The sequence below is a fragment of the Anolis sagrei genome, chromosome 4 (assembly GCF_037176765.1).
Source record: "Anolis sagrei isolate rAnoSag1 chromosome 4, rAnoSag1.mat, whole genome shotgun sequence".
NCBI lineage: Eukaryota > Metazoa > Chordata > Lepidosauria > Squamata > Dactyloidae > Anolis > Anolis sagrei.
This window is the reverse complement of record NC_090024.1, coordinates 57,649,786-57,669,516: the sequence shown is the minus strand read 5'-3', so window position 1 is coordinate 57,669,516 and position 19,731 is coordinate 57,649,786.

Sequence of the window (19,731 nt, the reverse complement as noted above, 5' to 3'; positions counted from 1 at the left end):
CTAGGGTTTGGTTTTATTAAGCTGCTAAGCAAGAAGGTACTTGGCAGAAATGACTTCCATTTGGAACTGAGTGTTTGCCTCAGAGGTATTATTTTAGGACAGTACAAATTCAGTTCAGTGATGGAACTATTGATTTGGATTGGTCCAAAATCAGTTTGGTGTCTGTTTACTTCTGATCCAAAATGAAAACTGAATTTTCCATTGCAAATCTTTGGATCTCCCATTTACCTGCATTAGGAAATCAAAAACTGTTGTAACTTTTCAGGCTTTTTTTTTTTAAAAAAAAAAGCACAGATGCATTAGTATGATGCTGTAGAGTCATGTCAGATCAAATAATCTCTTTCTAGACTACAAACAGGTAGCATCAAGTGTATGTTTGTGTTATTCACCTTTTTTTTCCAAGACATACATTTTTAGAACAAGCACAGTCAGATAAATACTCAGTCCTGTAAGTCGCTTGGGATGTATGCCTGACACTTGTGCAGCAAGAGACTGTATGTGTATAAGTCAAACACACATACACAGTATGGACAAAGAAAAAGAGTGAAGAGAAAATAAGAAACAAAACAGTAAGCACTCTTCTCAGGTGGGGACAGTCCCTTAGCACTAGAAGTATCATAGTAGAACTTCTAAGTACACCAAAGGTTCCAATTTCAAGGACAGTACTGCTGCAGTGAAGAACAGAGCTAAAGATTAAAAGTAATGTTGTGCATTGAAAGCCAGCATAGTGGGCAGAAGTACAGAAGGCTGCTGCAATTTGTTAGGTCTGCAAAAGAATACATACCTTCAGAAGAAAATGAAATACACACTGTTCAAATAAAAACACCGGGTCTAGGTAATGGAATAGAAGCATATACAATTAGCTCTCCATATTAACTGGGATTAGGGGTGCAGGACTACCATGAAAATGGAAAAAAACACAATTTAAAAGATTTCTTTTACTGAGAGAACATCTGTCTAGAAATCCCTAGTTCCTCCATCCTGAGTCTATCATCAACTACACTGGAAAATATACACATTTCTAGAGAGAGCATTTAAATCAAATCTGCAAAGAATCAAACCTGCAAATATGGAGAGCTGATTGTACATTTTGAAGGCAGTGTTGTACCCTGAGTTCCCTCCTCCATGCCTAGTGAAATGGAGAAGAGGGGACAGTCTCTGAAAAATGCACTCTCTTGAATGATAGAGCTGTCATTGGGCAAAGTCCGGCTCCCATCTTGCTCCTCTCACCCTGCCCCACCATCATGACACTTTGCTTATTTGATATAATTGGTCCTGTCCAGTTCCATTCTGATTTAAATAAAATGTGAGATTTGTTCAAAATGGGTCACAGATTCCATTATTTCCCCTGCTTTCATAAAGTCTGATAAATATCCTGCTTTTCAACTTACATGCTTCCTTATCTTATGCCACAATGTCATTCATAATAGGAAAACCTAACATAACAATGGAAATTGGCCAACAAAAAGATAGAATATGAATGTAAATCTATATTCATAGACTGATATAGACATACTGTTATATCCTAACTTTTGTTGGTCAATTTCCACAATGTCATTCATGACATTTCATTCTTTGGAAGGAAGTTCCCCTCATGAATGTTCAAAAGTTTATCTTCCCAAGTCAAGAAAGGGGGAAAGGCATATGAAATGTTTGAGAAAATGCACATAAAATATTTACTTTCTCCAAAGATAGCAAAATCAGTTTGACGACTATATAATAAAGGAATATATATTCTCATTCAAGAAGGCATACTGCATTGTCTGAATAATTTATGTCAACAGCTTCAGAGGTTGTCCAATAAGATGAAAAAATATAACTTTTTCTTATTTTAAAACAGGGAAAGGGAGGCAAAAGCCAGCTGAAACAACTAAACTTTGAGGTACCTTCTGTTTTCAGCAGTGTGTTTATTTTGACTGACCATTTTTGTAATGACCTTAAACAAGAAGTTCTCATTGATAAAGCATTTGACAAACACTTACAAGTTCTTGTCTAGGAGTTACCTTTTTAGTTCAGCCTACACAAAAGCATTGAACATTTTTCAAGAGATATAGGATCATTTATATGGGCTATAATTGGTTAGATATCTTTTTCCTGTGGAGCTGACAACTTTTTGACCCTTTTGAAGAAGATAAAATTAGTTTACAGAATAATCCTCCCTCAATATTTATTTTTGCTCATTTATTTACATATATTGATAGGAAACATTGAAATGCAAGCAACAACACCATAACAGACCACCTCCAAACATCCAAGCTGCACCCTAAGTTCCAAAAGAAAGCAATCTGGTACTTTCTTGGTATTTTAGACAATTGCCAGCAGCCACAATCAACAAACCAGGATGAGAGCTATAGCCCCAAAACCTTTCTCCAGGTTGGAGAAAACGGCAAGATGCTGTCCTGTCTCTGACTGAAACAGAAAGACAAAGTTTTAGTCCCTTTTCACACAATATTTTTCATATAATAAGGAAATCTGCTAAACTGAATGAATAAAAGAATAAAAAGAAATGCATTCTGCAATATGGATAATTCAGAAAAATTAATAGTGAGAGAAACGGCTTATTTTAGTGAGGTGGTACTAATAAACTCTTTAAGAAGGAGAATAAAGATTTATCGAATAAATACCTCATGTCACTTATGATATATACATCAAGGGTAGTAATTGCTAACACATGGAAAAAAATAGATAATTTATCAATGTAGAATTAGATAAACAAAATATAGCTTAATCAGAAAAGTTACAATGTAAGATAAGATTAGATAAAAAGAGAAATTAAAGATTTATTTGACATTACATGGAAACCATTTGTTAATTATATGTGTCAAAACAATGGCAAATTCAAAACACCAAATGATCAAGTAAAAATTTGGATTAACACTAAATAAACACCATCATTATCATATGCACTGCAAGACATTGTAAGCTGCAAGTGTAAAAGATTTGATAGAGCTATATTTTAAAGTGGATTATTTATTGGGGAAAGGGATGAGAGAGATGGAGTATTTTGGATTCAAGGGGGTTAAATTGTTGCATTACTATTAACTGTCAATAAAATTAATTAAAATAGGAACTTGAAAAAAAAAAGAAAATGAAAAATTCCTATTTTGCACAACAAGTCACATGATTTTCCAGATAGCTTGGCAAGTGGTCATGTTGAGAGAGGAATTCTAGGTTATATTTTCAAGTAATATGCTAAGTCTATCAGTTTAAAACACTGTGCGGTGACTTTAGAATAAGAGGCTTAACAATTGCAGTATATATTCCATCACTTTGCTAGATTGGTTTCTAATTTGTCCCAACAGGAGGCACTGATTTATATTGACATCACCCACAGTTACATGTTTGGTGGACAGAAGATGGTAAATCAAAATAACCTTCTGATAAGTCTTGAAGGTTTTTAAACCTCTCATTCCAACTTATACAGGAACTTTTCCCCAAACAAGGTAATTATCCTTCCTGCTTAATATTTTATGTAGCAATATGCCCTAATGGCCTAATTAAAATGAATAATACCCATAAGAGGAAACACAGAATCTGTTCATTCAAAAGTCAAGGTGAAAATGCCCACTGACTTCCAGTGAGGCCAATGATTGCATCTTCAAAGTACAACAGCCTCACATATTAATTTGAAAATGAGTGCTTTTAAAAACCATGATAATTGGCAATCACTCGTGTATGAGTAGAATGGCCTTCCAAGCGTAGGGTCTTGGCGTGGGTCTCTAGGTGACTGTGGGGACCTATTCTTGACCCACATGTTCTTCCACAGTGAGGGCATCAGTTTCCAGATGGAAGGCGGTCCGATCAGGGTTGACTTCACAGATCGCCTTCTTGACATGCTTCTCCCTTTCACCCTCCATTAGTGACTCTTCAAATTCCACAGCACTGTTGCTAACAGCTGATCTCCAGTGAGAGCACCCAAGGATCAGGGCTTCCCAGTTCTCAGTGTCTATGTCACAATTTTTAAGGTTGGTTATAAGCCTATCTTTATTTTTATTTTTTTCCTGTTTACCAACCTTCCATTTTTCATTCTTCAGTTGGGAGTAGAGTAACTGCTTTTGGAGATAGTGATTGGGCATTCAGACAATGTGGCAAGTCCAGAGGAGTTGATAAAAGGATCATTGCTTCAATGCTGGTGATCTTCACTTCTTCCAGGACACTGACGTTTGTCTGCCTGTCATCCCAAGAGATTTGCAGGATTTTTCAGACAATGGTGATTGTTTCAGGAGTTGAATGTGACTTCTGTAGACAGTCCTTGTTTTGCAGGCATATAACAGGGATGGGAGGACAATTGCTTTATAAACAAATACCTTGGTCTCCTTATGAATGTCCCAATCCTCAAACACTCTCTGATTCATTCTGAGCTGAGAAAGTGTTGTATTTCAGTGTCAATGTTGATTTTTGTGAGAGGTAGCTGCCATGGTAGTGGAAATGGTCAACAGTTTGTAATGTTATACGATTAAGCTATATTTCTGGCATTGCAGAAAGACTGGCTGGTGCCTGGTTTTCTCAATGTTCAGTGAGAGGTCAAGCTTTTCATATGCTTCTGCAAAGGCATTTAAAGTGGCTTGTAGATCTTCTTCTGAATGAACACAGACCACATAATCAGCATATTGGAGCTTTATAACAGATGTTGTTGAGAACTTGGTATTGGTTTTCAGTCTACTGAAGTTAAATAGCTTGCTGTCTATCCAATAGATTATTTCTATGCCAGTGGGAAGCTTCCCATCAGCAAGGTGCAGAATCATAGCGATGAAGATGGAGAATAAGTTTGGGGCAATAACACATCTCTGTTTGACACCTGATTCCACCTTAAATGGGTCACTTTGGGAGCCATTGCTGTCCTAGACTGTTGCCAGCATGTCATCATGAAGGAGCCACAGGATGTTCACAATTTTGTCAGGGCATCTGATTTTTTTTGGAGGATAGTCCAGAAAGCACTGTGATTCACTGTGTCAAATGCCTTTGCAAGGTCAATGAAAGCCATGTGCAGAGGTTGCATGTGCAGAGGTTGGTTTTGTTCCCTGCATTTTTCTTGGAGCTGTCATGCATTGAAGATCATGCCCACTATTCCTCGGGGGGGGGGGGGGCAGCCATTCTGGGATTCTGGAAGGGTGTCTTCTGAAATAGGTAGAGGGTGGTTTGCAAGGATTCTTGTGAGGATTTTCCCAGCAGAGGTTAGAAGAGAGATACCTCAATAGTTTCCACATTGTGTTCTTTCTCCTTTTTTGAAAAGGGTGATGATGGTGGCATCTTTGAAGTCTGCTGAGATTTCTTTGGTCACCCACACTTTTTCAATGAGCTGGTGAGTTGTTGTGTCAGATTAGGTCCACCTTGTTTAAAGATTTCAGCAGGGATCCCATCAGTTCCCCTGGCTTTGTTGTTTTTTGTTGGCTGATGGCTTTGCTGACTTCCTACAAACTAGGTGGCACTGTGATCTTATCCTTGATTTGTTGTGGGATTTACAAGAGAACCTCTTTGGCCATGTTGGAGCTGCCGTTATTTTGGTTGTGGTAGTGTTCTTTCCAATGTAGTGCAATTGATATTTTATCCTTTGGAAGTTTGGTTCCATCTGATGAGCATAGAGGGTGTATGCTATGGTTTCTTGCCTTTGTGGTATTAAAGAATCCCCATGCATTATGAACATCAGCAAGGTGTTGGATTTCTTGAGCCTTTTTTGTCCACCGGATCAGGCCCGTAGCCAGGATTTCGTTTCGGGGGGGGCTAAAAAAATTTTCAGGGGGGGTTTCGGGGGGGCTGAGTTTCGGGGGGGGGGCTGAGTCTGAATGAAAGAGGGTCTAGCCTAGCAAACCTTTTGTATCATGACCCCAATTCCCCCATGCATATGGGATATATTGAGTATGGTGATCAGATCATGATATGAATAAACATAACAGTTTAAATAATGAACCAATAAGGCCTTTTCGCGAACCACCATGAAAATTTCGGGGGGGGCTGAAGCCCCCCGAGCCCCCCCCCTGGCTACATGCCTGCACCGGATGTTCTTGAGTTCTCTGGTCTTTCTTTGGACCCCAGCTTTAGCAGTGGCATACATATTTTTCTTAGCACCACGATTGGTGTCTATCTGCCACGCTTGGAAGGCTTTCCTTTTCTTATCAATTAACTTTTAATTTAATAGTTTCAAAAACCATTACAAACAAGTCTTCCATTGAGTTTTAGTACAGCTGTATTCTTAATTCTTCGTAGCCACAGTAAGTGGAAATGGCAACAAAATGACACACTGTGAAGTTCACACAGACTATTCTATCCTTGTTTTCAGTTCTCCACTACCCTCAAATCCTAGAAACTCAGGGCACTTCCAGACAGTGCCAAAATCTGTGTTTCATAACTGAATAAAAATCCTGGGGCCTGACTGTAGGTCCACACACAGACCTATCAGTCTCTGGATATAGTCCCCCATCATCCTCACACCTTCGTTTCAAGCAGATCAAAATGGAGGGCAGATGGAAGACATCTGGTGGAAGTTTTTTTTTAAAAAAAAAATCCTTCTGTTATGTACTGTTATGATTTTATATGCACACATGCTAATATCTTACTATAAACACAAGCAAATTTGCATATGTGTGTATGAGGTTCAACGCATAACAGATAGATTTTTTAAAAAACTTCTGTCAGATCTCTCTCTTCCTCCAATTTTTAATTCAACCTCTGTTTAAGATTATCAAGTATAAAATAAAGATTCAGAGAGTTCCAATTGCTCTTAATCTGTGCTTCCTTTGAACCACCTGTGTGTCCATTTGACAGTCTGATCAGCTGATCAGCTGTTTTGGGCTTTTAAAAAGCATACGTGTGCTGGAGTTGTCTACATGGGGGGGGGGGGATCATGTGTTTTTTTGTGAGTGTGGGGATGTACAGTCATGAAAAGGTGCACATTTTCAGGTGGAATTGGGTTTTAAGTGTACCTTTTAAACATGTGTTTTTTAGCTCTTGATCCGATCCCTTCCGCACTTCAGCTAAACATCAGTTAGATATCCCCCCATCCCCTTTTAACCTGGTTACTGCTGGGTTTTACAGCATGTGTAGAAGGGCCCTCAGATTTTGAAGTAATTGGGTTGTCATACAGTCATTCAGTGACTGTCTTGACTCTGAAGGAACTGGGGGAGGTGATGGCCGACAGGGCCCTCTGGCATGGGATGGTCCATGAGGTCATGAGGAGTCGGAAGCGACTGAATGAATGAACAACAAACAGTTATTCATTATTTTATCCTTCTTTCGTCCTGTGCCTTCGTGCTATTGCTTCCATCTTGTACAGGAAGGAAATAAAATATGACAAAAGTTTCTACTCAGATAAAGAAGACAGAAATACAGTATTAAATCTTTGTGTTGGATTTTTTTGGGGGGAAAAACACTGAAGCACTGTCAACCTTTGAAGCAAAGCGACTTTGCTGCATAATTCCAGATCTTTTGCACCCCCATCTCTTCAAAATAATATAATATAGCCTTGACCTCCAATAGTTTTAAGCTACATAACTTTGGACTTTGGGTTGTCTCCTGTGCTCCCTCCTGATTTTTCAGGTGACAGCTTTAAAATAGCCTCAGAAGACAGATCAAAGGATACTATTTTTATTTCTTAGAAGTGCTAACGTTTGACAGGAACACACAATAGACTGTGACAGGGCTGAACAAACTTGGTGTTTTATGCTGCTGAGGAAAATTATAAGTTTATAATTAAAGTAGCCGATTTGGGTAGTTTTGAAACTCTTCAAATGCTTTTAAAGTCTGCCTGGCAGAAAAAGAAGGAAAGAGAGAAATATAAACTAGGACATGGGCTTCTTTTATCTCAATGCCTCCTGCAACACTGAGCCCTCTGGGTAACATTTTCAAAACTATCTCTGTCACTTAGCAAACCAATTCCTCTGTCAGCTCTTGGTTGCCCTGAAACAAACCAATCTCTTCCTGACAAATCATGAAAAGTCAGGGCAATGGGATTGTCTGCTCATTTTAAAGGGGGGGGGGAATTGCCTCTTTTTAAAAGTGGTCCACCCATAATGCAAGAAAAGCTCAATAAATATTGCCATAATCTTGTGCACACATAGACACACCCCAGAATTTATTTACTTTATTTATATACCGCTGTTCTCAGCCCGAGAATGGATGGATGCTTACTAGTGCAAGAACAACAGAATCATAGCTGTAATTGGTTTATATCAAAGTGGTTCTCTCAGAGACATCTAACCCTACTTTATGTCCTCTGGGTCAAGGAAGATGTCAGAACATATGGGGAACTACTTAGCAGGTCCAATGGCCAATGGGCACTGAGGGGAAAAGAAGAATTGGGTATTAAAGATTGGTTCCGATATCATCAATTATATGAAAGATTCAAAAAAGACGAGAAGAGGGGATTTGCTTCCAAAAAATCAGATCTGGAAACTATATTAGATAAAGGGGAAAAAGGATTAATAGCCAGATTATACAAATATATTCTACACTATAATTTGGAAGATAATCGTGTTAAAACCCCCATGATCTCATGGGCTACAGATTTAGGGAGAAGCATAGATTTTGACATCTGGGAAAACCTGTGGAACAATGGCTTTAAATTTACAGTGGCAGCTTCAATTAGAGATAATGTATATAAAATGTTCTACAGATGCTACATAACTCCAGCCCTCTTAGCCAAAATGGACAATTCACAAACAGGATCCTGTTGGAGGTGCAAAAGAAAGAAAGGGACTTTCTTTCACGTATGGTGGTCGTGCGAACTGGTGCAGATCTATTGGAAAAGAATACTAAAGGAAACAAATAAAATGATTTACCACAAAGTAAAAAAGAACCCAGGGATGTGCCTATTAGGGATATTCAGAGACAGTTTAGAACAGCCAGAGAGAGAAATCTGTTTGTACAGCTTTGCGGCTGCACGCATTACAATTGCCAAAAATTGGAAAGGGGAGAAAATATTAAGCATCAAAGATTGGAAGGATAAATTGTGGGATTATGCACAGATGGCTAAGATTTCAAGCAATTTGAAATATGAAAATAATGAAATATTTGAAAGAAACTGGAAGCTGGCCTTAGCATACTTGACGGGAGAGCTAAAGAAATAAAAACAAGAGGAATTTATTGAATTACAAGTATAGAGGGTTAAATAAGTTGTGCATAAATCCTGCGTGGATTAGTGACGGAAGTCAAGGTGGTGGGTAGCACTGGGGGTGGGTGGAGGGGTAACTGTATGGAGGGTTGTTTGTGTATGTGTGTTTGTTTGTGTATGTGTATATTTTTGCAACATATATGGTTGGTGTATTATCTTTTCGAAATAAAATTTAATTAAAAATTTTAAAAAAAGGAAGATGCTTCCTTGAGACAGGCTACAGCCCTCATCTCGTGGGGAGGGGGTCACCTGGGTTCCTATTTTTCTTTCACGGGTATTAGATGGTGACGAACAGTGGGGATATTCACCATTGTTCAAACCTGAGAAATGCCTATCTAAGGGGGGAGCAGTTTAATCAATGTTCCCAACATGAGTGCATATTTATCCCATTTGCTCATGCATGAAAGATTCCTTTTTATTAAAAAAGTTGTGCTTAGTTTTACCTGTATACTGTTCATTTGGACCATCCAAGTAGGAGGGCAATCATTTTAAACTACAAATCTTCTCATACTTCTGGAGTTGCTATGGGAATAGCACTGCCACAAGTCAGAATACAAGATGTGAAGGTGTCAAAATAAATCTTCAGGGGGTAGGGAATGGGGAATAGGCCCCAACAGCCCCACACAATTTCAGTGGCACAGAACACAGAGGCCTAAGCTATACCATGAATGAAACAGATAAGCCCTAGGCTGATGAGAGTGAGAGGGGGAGAAGAAAGAAGAGAGAGAGAGAAATTTGAAGAGCAATCACAAAATAACAAGGACAGACGCAGATTATATGGTTAAATAACGGGGAATTTATTTGATCTGATTTATAATTGAAATCTTGAGGGGGGAAAACATCTGATTATTGGGGAGAAACAACTAAATCACGTCTACTACTGAGGGCCAGATGTCAACAATATGACCATCTCCACATCACCCTGGGCAAACAGCTTGAGTGCACAACCAACTTAACTGGGTTGCAAACTCTGGCACAATCATGCCAGAAGATCCTCTCGGGGGTGGGGTGGGGGGTTCTCTCCCCTAGGCCTACAACTTTTGAAAAGGGAGCCAACCACCCATTCATGCCTGAAGATTGATAGCCCATTTTACAAACCACCTAGGCCATGTGATCTTGAAGGAATTTTCCAGGGAGAGAGAGAGAAATTTGGACATTGCTTTTCAGCTCAGCAAAGCCCCAAAGAGATGTATGTTAAAATATGAATATCAACAAATCAATATAAAATATAAAACAGGAATAAAGCATTTTCTAAAAAGAACTTTAAAAGCTAGGGTTCTGATAAAATAATAGAACTTTGCCTATTTTTAAAAATGTGTTAAGGAAACTGTACATTTCTAAGCAAAAATCAGAGTATTTGGATTGGTGGGCAAAAATATATCTGACCCCACATCAATTGGTGATGATACATCAATTTCTTTTCTCTCATTTTTTGGAAATTGTCTGCCCTGATGTGCACTCTAAACAAATTAGTACCTGTAGCTCTGGCAGAGTTGAAGCCAGTCCATAAGATCAGAATGTTAATCTTCTTACAAGGATTTCTGAATGGTCAAACAGTTTTAGTGTAAGTACAAAAGGCACTTTTTTCTTATTTCCCAGAAATAAAATAGCTCCCAAATCTACTTGGGGAAAATGGTCAGCTTAGATTAAGCATTAGGATAATTACGTTACTGTGGAGTGCCACAGTTGAATTGTGTTTCTGCTGTGATATAATGATCCGATAGTATTGTTATGTAAGGGGTATACTTACTCCCTCTCAGAACTCAGGCCCCTTTAAAGCCTAATTCTCCAGTCAGTTCACACGACTTTGACATCAGGAACGATGATTTGGGAAGGAGGCTGTGCTGTGGTAGAAGAGCCGATCACTATTGAATCCCTCAGTGTGGATCAGGATAGGCATTATTACAAAACTAGAAAAGGAAGTTCTTAGCAGGTTTCACACTTAATCTTGATGCCGTGCAGTTGGTCCAGAGCAGAGTGACAGTTCACAGTCCCTCAGATTGTTTTTTTTTTGGGGGGGGGGGTAGTTTTTTTTTTAAAAAAAGGAATGAATTTTTATGCACACTGCAGATATCTTATTTCTAGTACAAAAAATGGAAGAACAATACAATATTTAAAATTAAGAACAATTTCAATGGTAAGCGTGGGCCTGCTTTTGATTGGTGAGATAGTCAAGTTAATGAGGATTGTTGTTGGGTGACCCTAAGTCTAGGGCGGGAGCTGGAAATGACCTTGGAGAGCTGAATCCAGCCTTTGGGCCTTAGTTTGGGGACCCCTGTTCTACATGCTAGATACACCCAGAGTCCTGTAAAGATATGTTACTTTGGACAAGAAATGATAGGAAAAAACAAGTTCGAAGGTCTGATTCTAGAAACCAAATATAATTGTCCCATACAGTCTATTTATTTTAAATTTATATCTTCCATTTATATTCCAATGTCTATCTAATGAACTCAAAGTGTTCTACAAGAATGTTTTCCTTGTTACTTCATCCTCAAGCAATGTGAGAAAGTGATTGTCTCAAGGTGACCAGGTGAGTTTCATGGCACTGTAGAGATATGAACAGTGGTCCTCATCTTTATGATGAACAGTGGTCCTCATCAGTCTACAATTCTCATGATTCCACAGCATTGATCCATGGCAGTTAAAATGGCATCAACTGCATTAACTTATGCTAATGAATTTACCCTTGAGCCAAAGTATGAAAACTCTTCCATTATTTTAATGTCTTCATGATTTGCTTTGAAGTAGTACCACTAGTGTATTCAAGTAATATACTTAAGGTGCTTCCAGACAGCACCAAAATGAGGGTTGGAAAACTGGGGCAAAAAATCCTGGGGCCTGACAGCAGGCCCACACACTGACCTGACAGTCCCAAGATATGCTCCCCACTGTCCCTCTTCCTTTGAAGTGAATCATGATAGAGGGCAGATAGGGAACATCCAACAGATTATATATATATATATATATATATATATATATATATATATACACACACACACACACACACACACACACACACACACGCACACATACATACACACACACACACACACACACACACACACACAAGATGCACTGGACCTCATATGAGCACATGAAGAGATCCCAATGTAAACACAAGCAGATTTATTATCTCTCTCTTCACCCAAGTGTTAACACAAGCTCTGTTTAATATTATAAAGATCAAAATAAATAAATGGTTTCAGAGAGTTCTAACTGCTTTCCAATTCTGCTTCCATTTAGCTACCTTTGTGTCTATAGCTCCATTTTTTGATGGTTCGATCAGCTGTTTTGGACTATTAAAACATGCAAGTGCACTGAAGTAGTCCACACAGGGAGAAGGAAAGGAAGTAATGTGTTTGAATGACTGCAGGGATATATAGTCATGCAAAGATGCACTTTTTTGCATCTTTGGTGACAGAACAGGGTTTTAAGCACACCTTTTTAACACGTGCTTTTCAGTTGTTAATCCAATTCCATCCTTACTTTTGCTAAACATCATTTAGCCAAACACACCTTTTATCCCGATTTCTTCTGGGTTTTTAGGAATATGTTGAAGGACCCTTAGATAGTTTCCTTTAAAAGAAAACCCTAACATCTCAGTATTAAAATGAAGGTAATATCAAAAGCTGGTAGAGCATTTGCACTGTAAATCTTGATGATGCTGAAGGGAAATCGGATTCTGTAACATTTTACATTATGTCCTTAGGTCACATTAAACAATAATAGGCTCTGTTGCACCTGAATTGATTCTGAATGTGCTGCTCTTTTCCCTAATGAGACAAGTCAAAAAGAGTGCTTATGAGTAAAATTATTTATGCTAGAAGTGTAAAACATTCATCATTAGAATTCAACAGGTGTCAATACTACTTGAACAAAAGCTTTTGCGATATATACTAAGGCTTATTTAGGCGGATATGTGAGACTCTCTGAACGTTATGAAACTGCCAACATTTTTGTACATGCTGCAGTGCTTTGAGTGGAGAGGTCAGACCAAAGTAAAGCCAAGAGAATACAAGCGAAAGCCAGTTCACATGAAGTGTAAAGAGGAGAGCAAGAGGTTATCCACTTCTTACATCTATAATCCATTGTAAAATACAATTCTGAAGGACTTCGTTTTTACATTTTTTTTCTGTTGTATTCCCACCTTTCAGAATAGATACTACACGATCTGGTTATGTTAAGGCAGTGAATCTTAATTATGTCTACATAACTGGCCAATATGGTTCTTCTTCCTAAACAAAGGTTTTGCAGTGTAGTGGTGGAAATAGAAGCACATATGTTCTCTCTGAGTACATCTACACTGTAATAATTCATTCAGTTTGACATCACTTTACCAGGTATTATTCAATGCTATGAAATCTTAAAAGTTGCAGTTTGATGAGGAAGCAGCACTATTTGGTTGTTGTTGTTCATTCGTTCAGTCGTCTCCGACTCTTCGTGACCTCATGGACCAGCCCACGCCAGAGCTCCCTGTCGGCCGTTACCACCCCCAGCTCCCTCAAGGTCAGTCCAGTCACTTCAAGGATGCCATCCATCCATCTTGCCCTTGGTCGGCCCCTTTTCCTTTTGCCTTCCACTTTCCCCAGCATAATTGTCTTCTCTAGGCTTTCCTGTCTCCTCATGATGTGGCCAAAGTACTTCAACTTTGTCTCTAGTATCTTTCCCTCCAGTGAGCAGTTGGGCTTTATTTCCTGGAGGATGGACTGGTTGGATCTTCTTGCAGTCCAAGGCACTCTCAGAACCTTCCTCCAACACCACAACTCAAAAGCATTAATCTTCCTTCGCTCAGCCTTCCCTAAGGTCCAGCTCTCACATCCATAGGTTACTACAGGGAATACCATGGCTTTGACTAGGCGAATCTTTGTTGCCAGTCTGATGTCTCTACACTTTACTATTTTATCGAGATTGGACATTGCTCTCCTCCCAAGAAGTAAGCGTCTTCTGATTTCCTGGCTACAGTCTGCATCTGCAGTAATCTTTGCACCTAGAAATACAAAGTCTGTCACGGCACTATTTGGTAGAGAAAGCTAAAAACCTGGTAAAACCACAACTCCCAAGATTCCATAGCATTGTCCTATGGCACCCTCCAGGTGTTTTGGATTTCAACCCCCACAATTTCTAACAGATGGTAAGCTGGCTGGGATTTTTGAAAGTTGAAGTCCAAAACACCTAGAGGGCCGAAGTCTACCCATGCCAGATCTACATCATAGAACAGATTTATTTATTTAACTCTATTTATACCCCGCCTTTCTCTACCCCAAGGGGGACTCAAGGAGACTGACATATGGCAATTATTCAATGCCTTAAACACATCAAACATTAAGCTTAAAATAAATTGAATTAAAATTAATACATATTAAACATTTAAAAATTACATTCAATATTAAAATCACGTCATCTAGAAATCGTAGTCTAAGGTCGTTCCATAGTCATTTCACATATTTCAATTATATTGTTGCACTGTGCTATTCACTGAAAGCCTGATACCATAGCCAGGCTTCTGAGGGAGGGGGCTGATCTAATGTTGCCAGGGAGGGAGTTCGATAGCAAAGGGGACACCACTGAGAAGGAAGGCCCTGTCTCTTGTCCCCACCAATCATGCTTATGAAGAAGGTGGGACTGAGAGCAGGGCCTTGCCAGACGATCTTAGTCTCTGAGGTGGTTCATAGGGGAAGATATGTTTGGACAGGTAAACTGGGCCAGAACAATTCAGGGCTTTATAGGCTAAAGCCAGCTGTTTGAATTGTGCTTGGTAGCAGTCTGGCAGCCAGTGGAACTGACATAACAGGGGGTTGTAGGCTCTCTGTATGCCGCTCCGGTGAGCAACATGGCTGCTGCCCCTTGGACCAATTGATGCGTCCGAATAGTCATCAAAGGCAACCCAATGTAGAGCATGTCGCAGTAATCTATACAGGATGTAACCATAGAATCAGTGCAGTTCTAATTTGACAAGGTTTTAGCCTTCTCTACCAAAGAGTGTGGGTGCCTCAACAAACTATAGATTCCACTGCACCACTTTAATTCTAATGGATGGCCCTTCTACACATACTGTAAAATCTGGAAGGACTGAGTTAAAAAGGGAGTGGCTAAAAGACCTTTAGGAAAAGTGTGAGAGGGATTGGGTTAAAAACTAAACAACACATGTTTAAAAGGTGCACTTAAAACCCAATTCCACCTGAAAAATGCATACCTTTGCATGACTGTATATCCTTCCCTTCCCCCTGTGTAGACTGCTCCAGCACACATATACTTTTTAAAAGGCTGAAACAGCTTATCAGCTGATTGGGCTGTCAAATGGACACACAGGTGGTTCAAGGGAAGCACAAATGGGGAACAAATAGAACTGTTTGAAAAAAATCTTTATTTTACACTTTATAATTTTAAACAGAGGTTGAATTAAAATTTGGGGGAATAAAAATATCCGACTGAAGGTTTTTTTTTTTAAATCTCTTTGTCATGTGCTGGATCTCATATGGTCACATGCAAATCTGCTTGTGTTATATTAAGATATTTGTATGCGCACATATAAGGTCCAGTACATAAAAGAGGGAATTTTTAAAAAAAACTTCCACTGGATTTCCCCCAACTGCCCTCCATCTTGATCTGCTTCAAAAGAAGATGTGAGGATGGCAGGGGACTGACAGGTCTGGGGATTTTTTGATTCAGTCATGAAATGTGGATTTTAGCACTGTCTGGAAGCACCCTGAGCAATCTTGAAGATATGGATGCTGACTTGAAGAGCTCTTGTAACCAAGGGCATCTCAATGTTCTTTGACTGGATTTTCTGTAACAGTAGCCACCCCCACCCCGGTGCACTTTATATCTTACTGTGAACATCCAGAATAGTTACTCCTATTTTATCTATGTTCCTGAGCATTAGCCTTCTGTACTCTAGTAGTATAAATAGCAAACATTCTTAGCATGAAATAAAGTTAACTGCCTATGCAGCAAGGTTTTGACCATTCAATTCTCCAGCTATTCAAAGTGCTTTCTAAAGCACATGTAATGGCAGTCAGACCTTACAGTGCTGTTTTATTTCATTTTTTATACTCCCACTGAAAGTCATACAGTGGCTTTCAGAGAAAATAAAATAGCAATTAAATCTTCAGTGAAAACAGTGAAACAAAATAAGCTGTATTCATCAGTTATCTAACAATTGCATAGTTCATTAACTCAGCTTCATGGAAAAAAAGAATGCCCAGCATTTCTTACATACAACTTACAAGATGTTGTGGTTTCCTTGTTCACTTTTCTCCCAAAAGAAAGCAATATAGATATTTTCAAATTAAAGGAAATGTATGTGATATCATTTCCCTTAAATTTTGCTCTGGTCCATCACAGTTTGTCCTTCTTGTAAACCTGACTTCCAAAGGGCTTATATGTGTGTGTACTTTTAATTAAAGCCTCAATTTCATTTCCCATTTCATAATGTGTAAACAGTCATGACTCACTTTTATGTGGTATTACAGTGATGGCTCAACTCATTCCCGAATTTAATCTAAGAGGAATAAAAGCAGTTTTATATTAATCCAAATGAATACTGGAAACACCAATATATAAAATATTAACAAGATACTATTAAAGTTATCCAAATTAAAACACCAAATACATCTGATTATTGAGGAGGAGCAACTAAAGTGGGTCTGCTGCTGAGGGCTGGGTGTCAACAATATAACTATCTTCACATCACCCTGGGCGAATCACCAGATCCCGAGTGCATACCCAATAAAATATCTCTCTGAATCAAATTGTTAGCTAGCTATCTCTAAAGGCGCAAACATCATGGCACAAGTAGTGAGGATCAGAACCAATTTCATGATCTGTATTTGTTATTTGTATATCATTTGCATCCTTGCAGTTTTCTATGCATATTATCTCTTATATACTAGTTATAAATAACTTTAAATAAGTTTGTATTGCTGTATTTTTTCCATGTAACACATTTTATATAATATCTTGACTGCTGATGTATTAAGACACTTACAAATATATTTACTTCATTAGTAAAGGCTTTCTCCTGAGATTAAGTCCAGTCATGTCTGACTCTGGGGATTGGTGCTCATCTCTATTTCTAAGCCGAAGAGCCGGCATTGTACGTAGACACCTCCAAGGTCATGTGGCTTTCATGACTGCATGAAGCGCCGTTACGTTTTCGCCAGAGTGGTACCTATTGATCTACTTCCATTTGCATGTTTTAAACTGCTAGATTGGCAGAAACTGGGGCTAACAGCAGGAGCTCACGCCGCTTCCCAGATTCGAACCTGCGGCCTTTCAGTTAGCAAGTTCAGCAGTTCGGCAGTTTAACCCACTGCGCCACCAGGGGCTCCCATTTATTTATTTATTATTTATTTAAAACATTTATATTCCGCCCTTCTCACCCCGAAGGGGACTCAGGGTGGAGCACAGCATATACACGGCAAACATTCAATGCTGGGACACAAATTCACATACAATACATAAACATTAAAAAACATTTATCAGAATATTAAAATACACCATTTAAAACTGTACCATCCTTCTAAAGGACAGGAGGGAGGGGGCCGACCTGATCTCACCAGGAAGTGAGTTCCATAGCCGGGGAGCAATCACCGAGAAGGCCCTTTCTCTCATCCCCACCAATCGCACCTGTTACAATGGCGGGACGGAAAGCAGGGCCTCACCGGAGGATCTTAATCTCCGCGATGGTTCATAGGAGGAGATGCGTTCGGACAGGTAATTTGGGCCGGGGCCGTTTACTTCATTATATAACGTATAATTCTATTTCACTTCCATAGAACATTGCTGACAATTTGTCCAGTACTGTGTGCAAAAAGATCAGTTTTTAACCATACTGACATAATCTGCATTGAATATTCATGATTGTAATAAACATTCAATGATCCTGCCATCCTTTAAAAAAGTCTTAGCTGCTATAGGACTTGGTTGTTGTTTTTTATTCAGCTTTGTTGGAGAGTTTCATTTAATTATGTTTTCAGTTATATGCTGGAAGGGATGCTTAGGAAATGGATGTTTGTGGATTATGATATGAACTAATCCAATTTTCACCTCAAGATCCAAGAGAAACATGGTTAAGTATTAGATTTTATTTTGTCCAAGCATTTTGACACAACTCTCAATTCAAAAAGTGTTCATTTCAAGTGTATATTTTCAGAATATATACTTTATGTTTGAAGAGTATAGATCAATGAAAAAAGAGGATGTAGCAAATGTGTGGCAAAAATGCATCAGTGAGATTGTTCGGAAATAGACCAGTTTATTCACTTGTTCTTGGGGGATATCCATACAACCTTACATCTTCCTTCATTCTAACCTAATTCTAATCCCTGTCTTCATATCTATGAATCCTCTAAAGACTTTTCTCAATGCTTTGGTTCTCAGGGTACTGACTGCTTTCTCCCCCTAATTTTTAGACTGATTTTTTTTTTACTAACAAATCTACATTCTTCTACCCCAGGCTTCTTGAATTTAAGCATTGTGAAAAACCCATAGTGTTGCCAGATAAAATAAAGGGCATGTTTCTGGTTGGGTAGAAGGCTCCCATAGACTTCCAAAAATTCTTTTGTACTTTTTTCCATCTTGCTTTTTATTTCACAAATGAAAACTTGGACTTGTGCAGCCAAGCAACATCAGAGTTCTGATCAAGATGGTGATTTCATGATTTATTTATTTATTTATTTATTTATTTATGTATATAAACTGTGAAATCCTCTGATGCCCTTTCTACACTGCCATATAATCCAGATTATCAAAGCAAATAATCTACATTATCTGATTTGAACTGGATTATATGTGTCTGCATTACCATATAATCCAGTTCAAGGCAGATAATCTGGATTTTATATGGCAGTGTGGAAGGGGTCTGGGCATTTTACAGTGAATAATTTAACATTCTGGAAAACAACAGTCACAAATCAGATCCACATTTGAAAAACCAGTGAAGGGAAATGAAACAACTCAGCTTCAAATGTAAATTACATTCAGGCAGATGCCCTCTAAAATTTATTATGATTGTTTGTTCATCATCTTATCTTCACAAGGGTCTGCAAATCTTTTGGTATTAGTATCAAACTACACATTCAAACCTTTCTCAAAATGTGATCAATATTGGCCTCTGAATATTGCTTTGTCCTTCTCATTTCTGTCTGTAAACAGATTATTCAAAACAACACCAATACCCATACTGAATATAAATTGAAAAGTCTCTATTCTGAGGAGTCAATTGCATGAGCCTGCTTTTCCACTACAGTTGCACAATTAATAATGATACATGCTGAGCTGTGCACTTGCAATATAAGAAGTGGAATGGAACCATTGCACCAAGGTAGATGATGAAAATGTAGTGGGTTTGGGACATATTAGTGGTTAATAGGGACAGGAAAAACAAAGGTTCGGAGGTAGACCAGCAACAGGATGCACACAGTGTTGTGCAATAGGAACCATCACCAAAGATGAGTCCAATTGCAATACTGGTTTGTCTGCCTTGTGTGATAAAGTCCTGACATTCACATTTGGAATCCTGCTGGCATAATATGAGTGTAATTGCACCCTCTATCTCAGTGGTTCTCAACCGGCGGGTCCCCAAATGTTTTGGCCTTCAACTCCCAGAAATCCTAACAGCT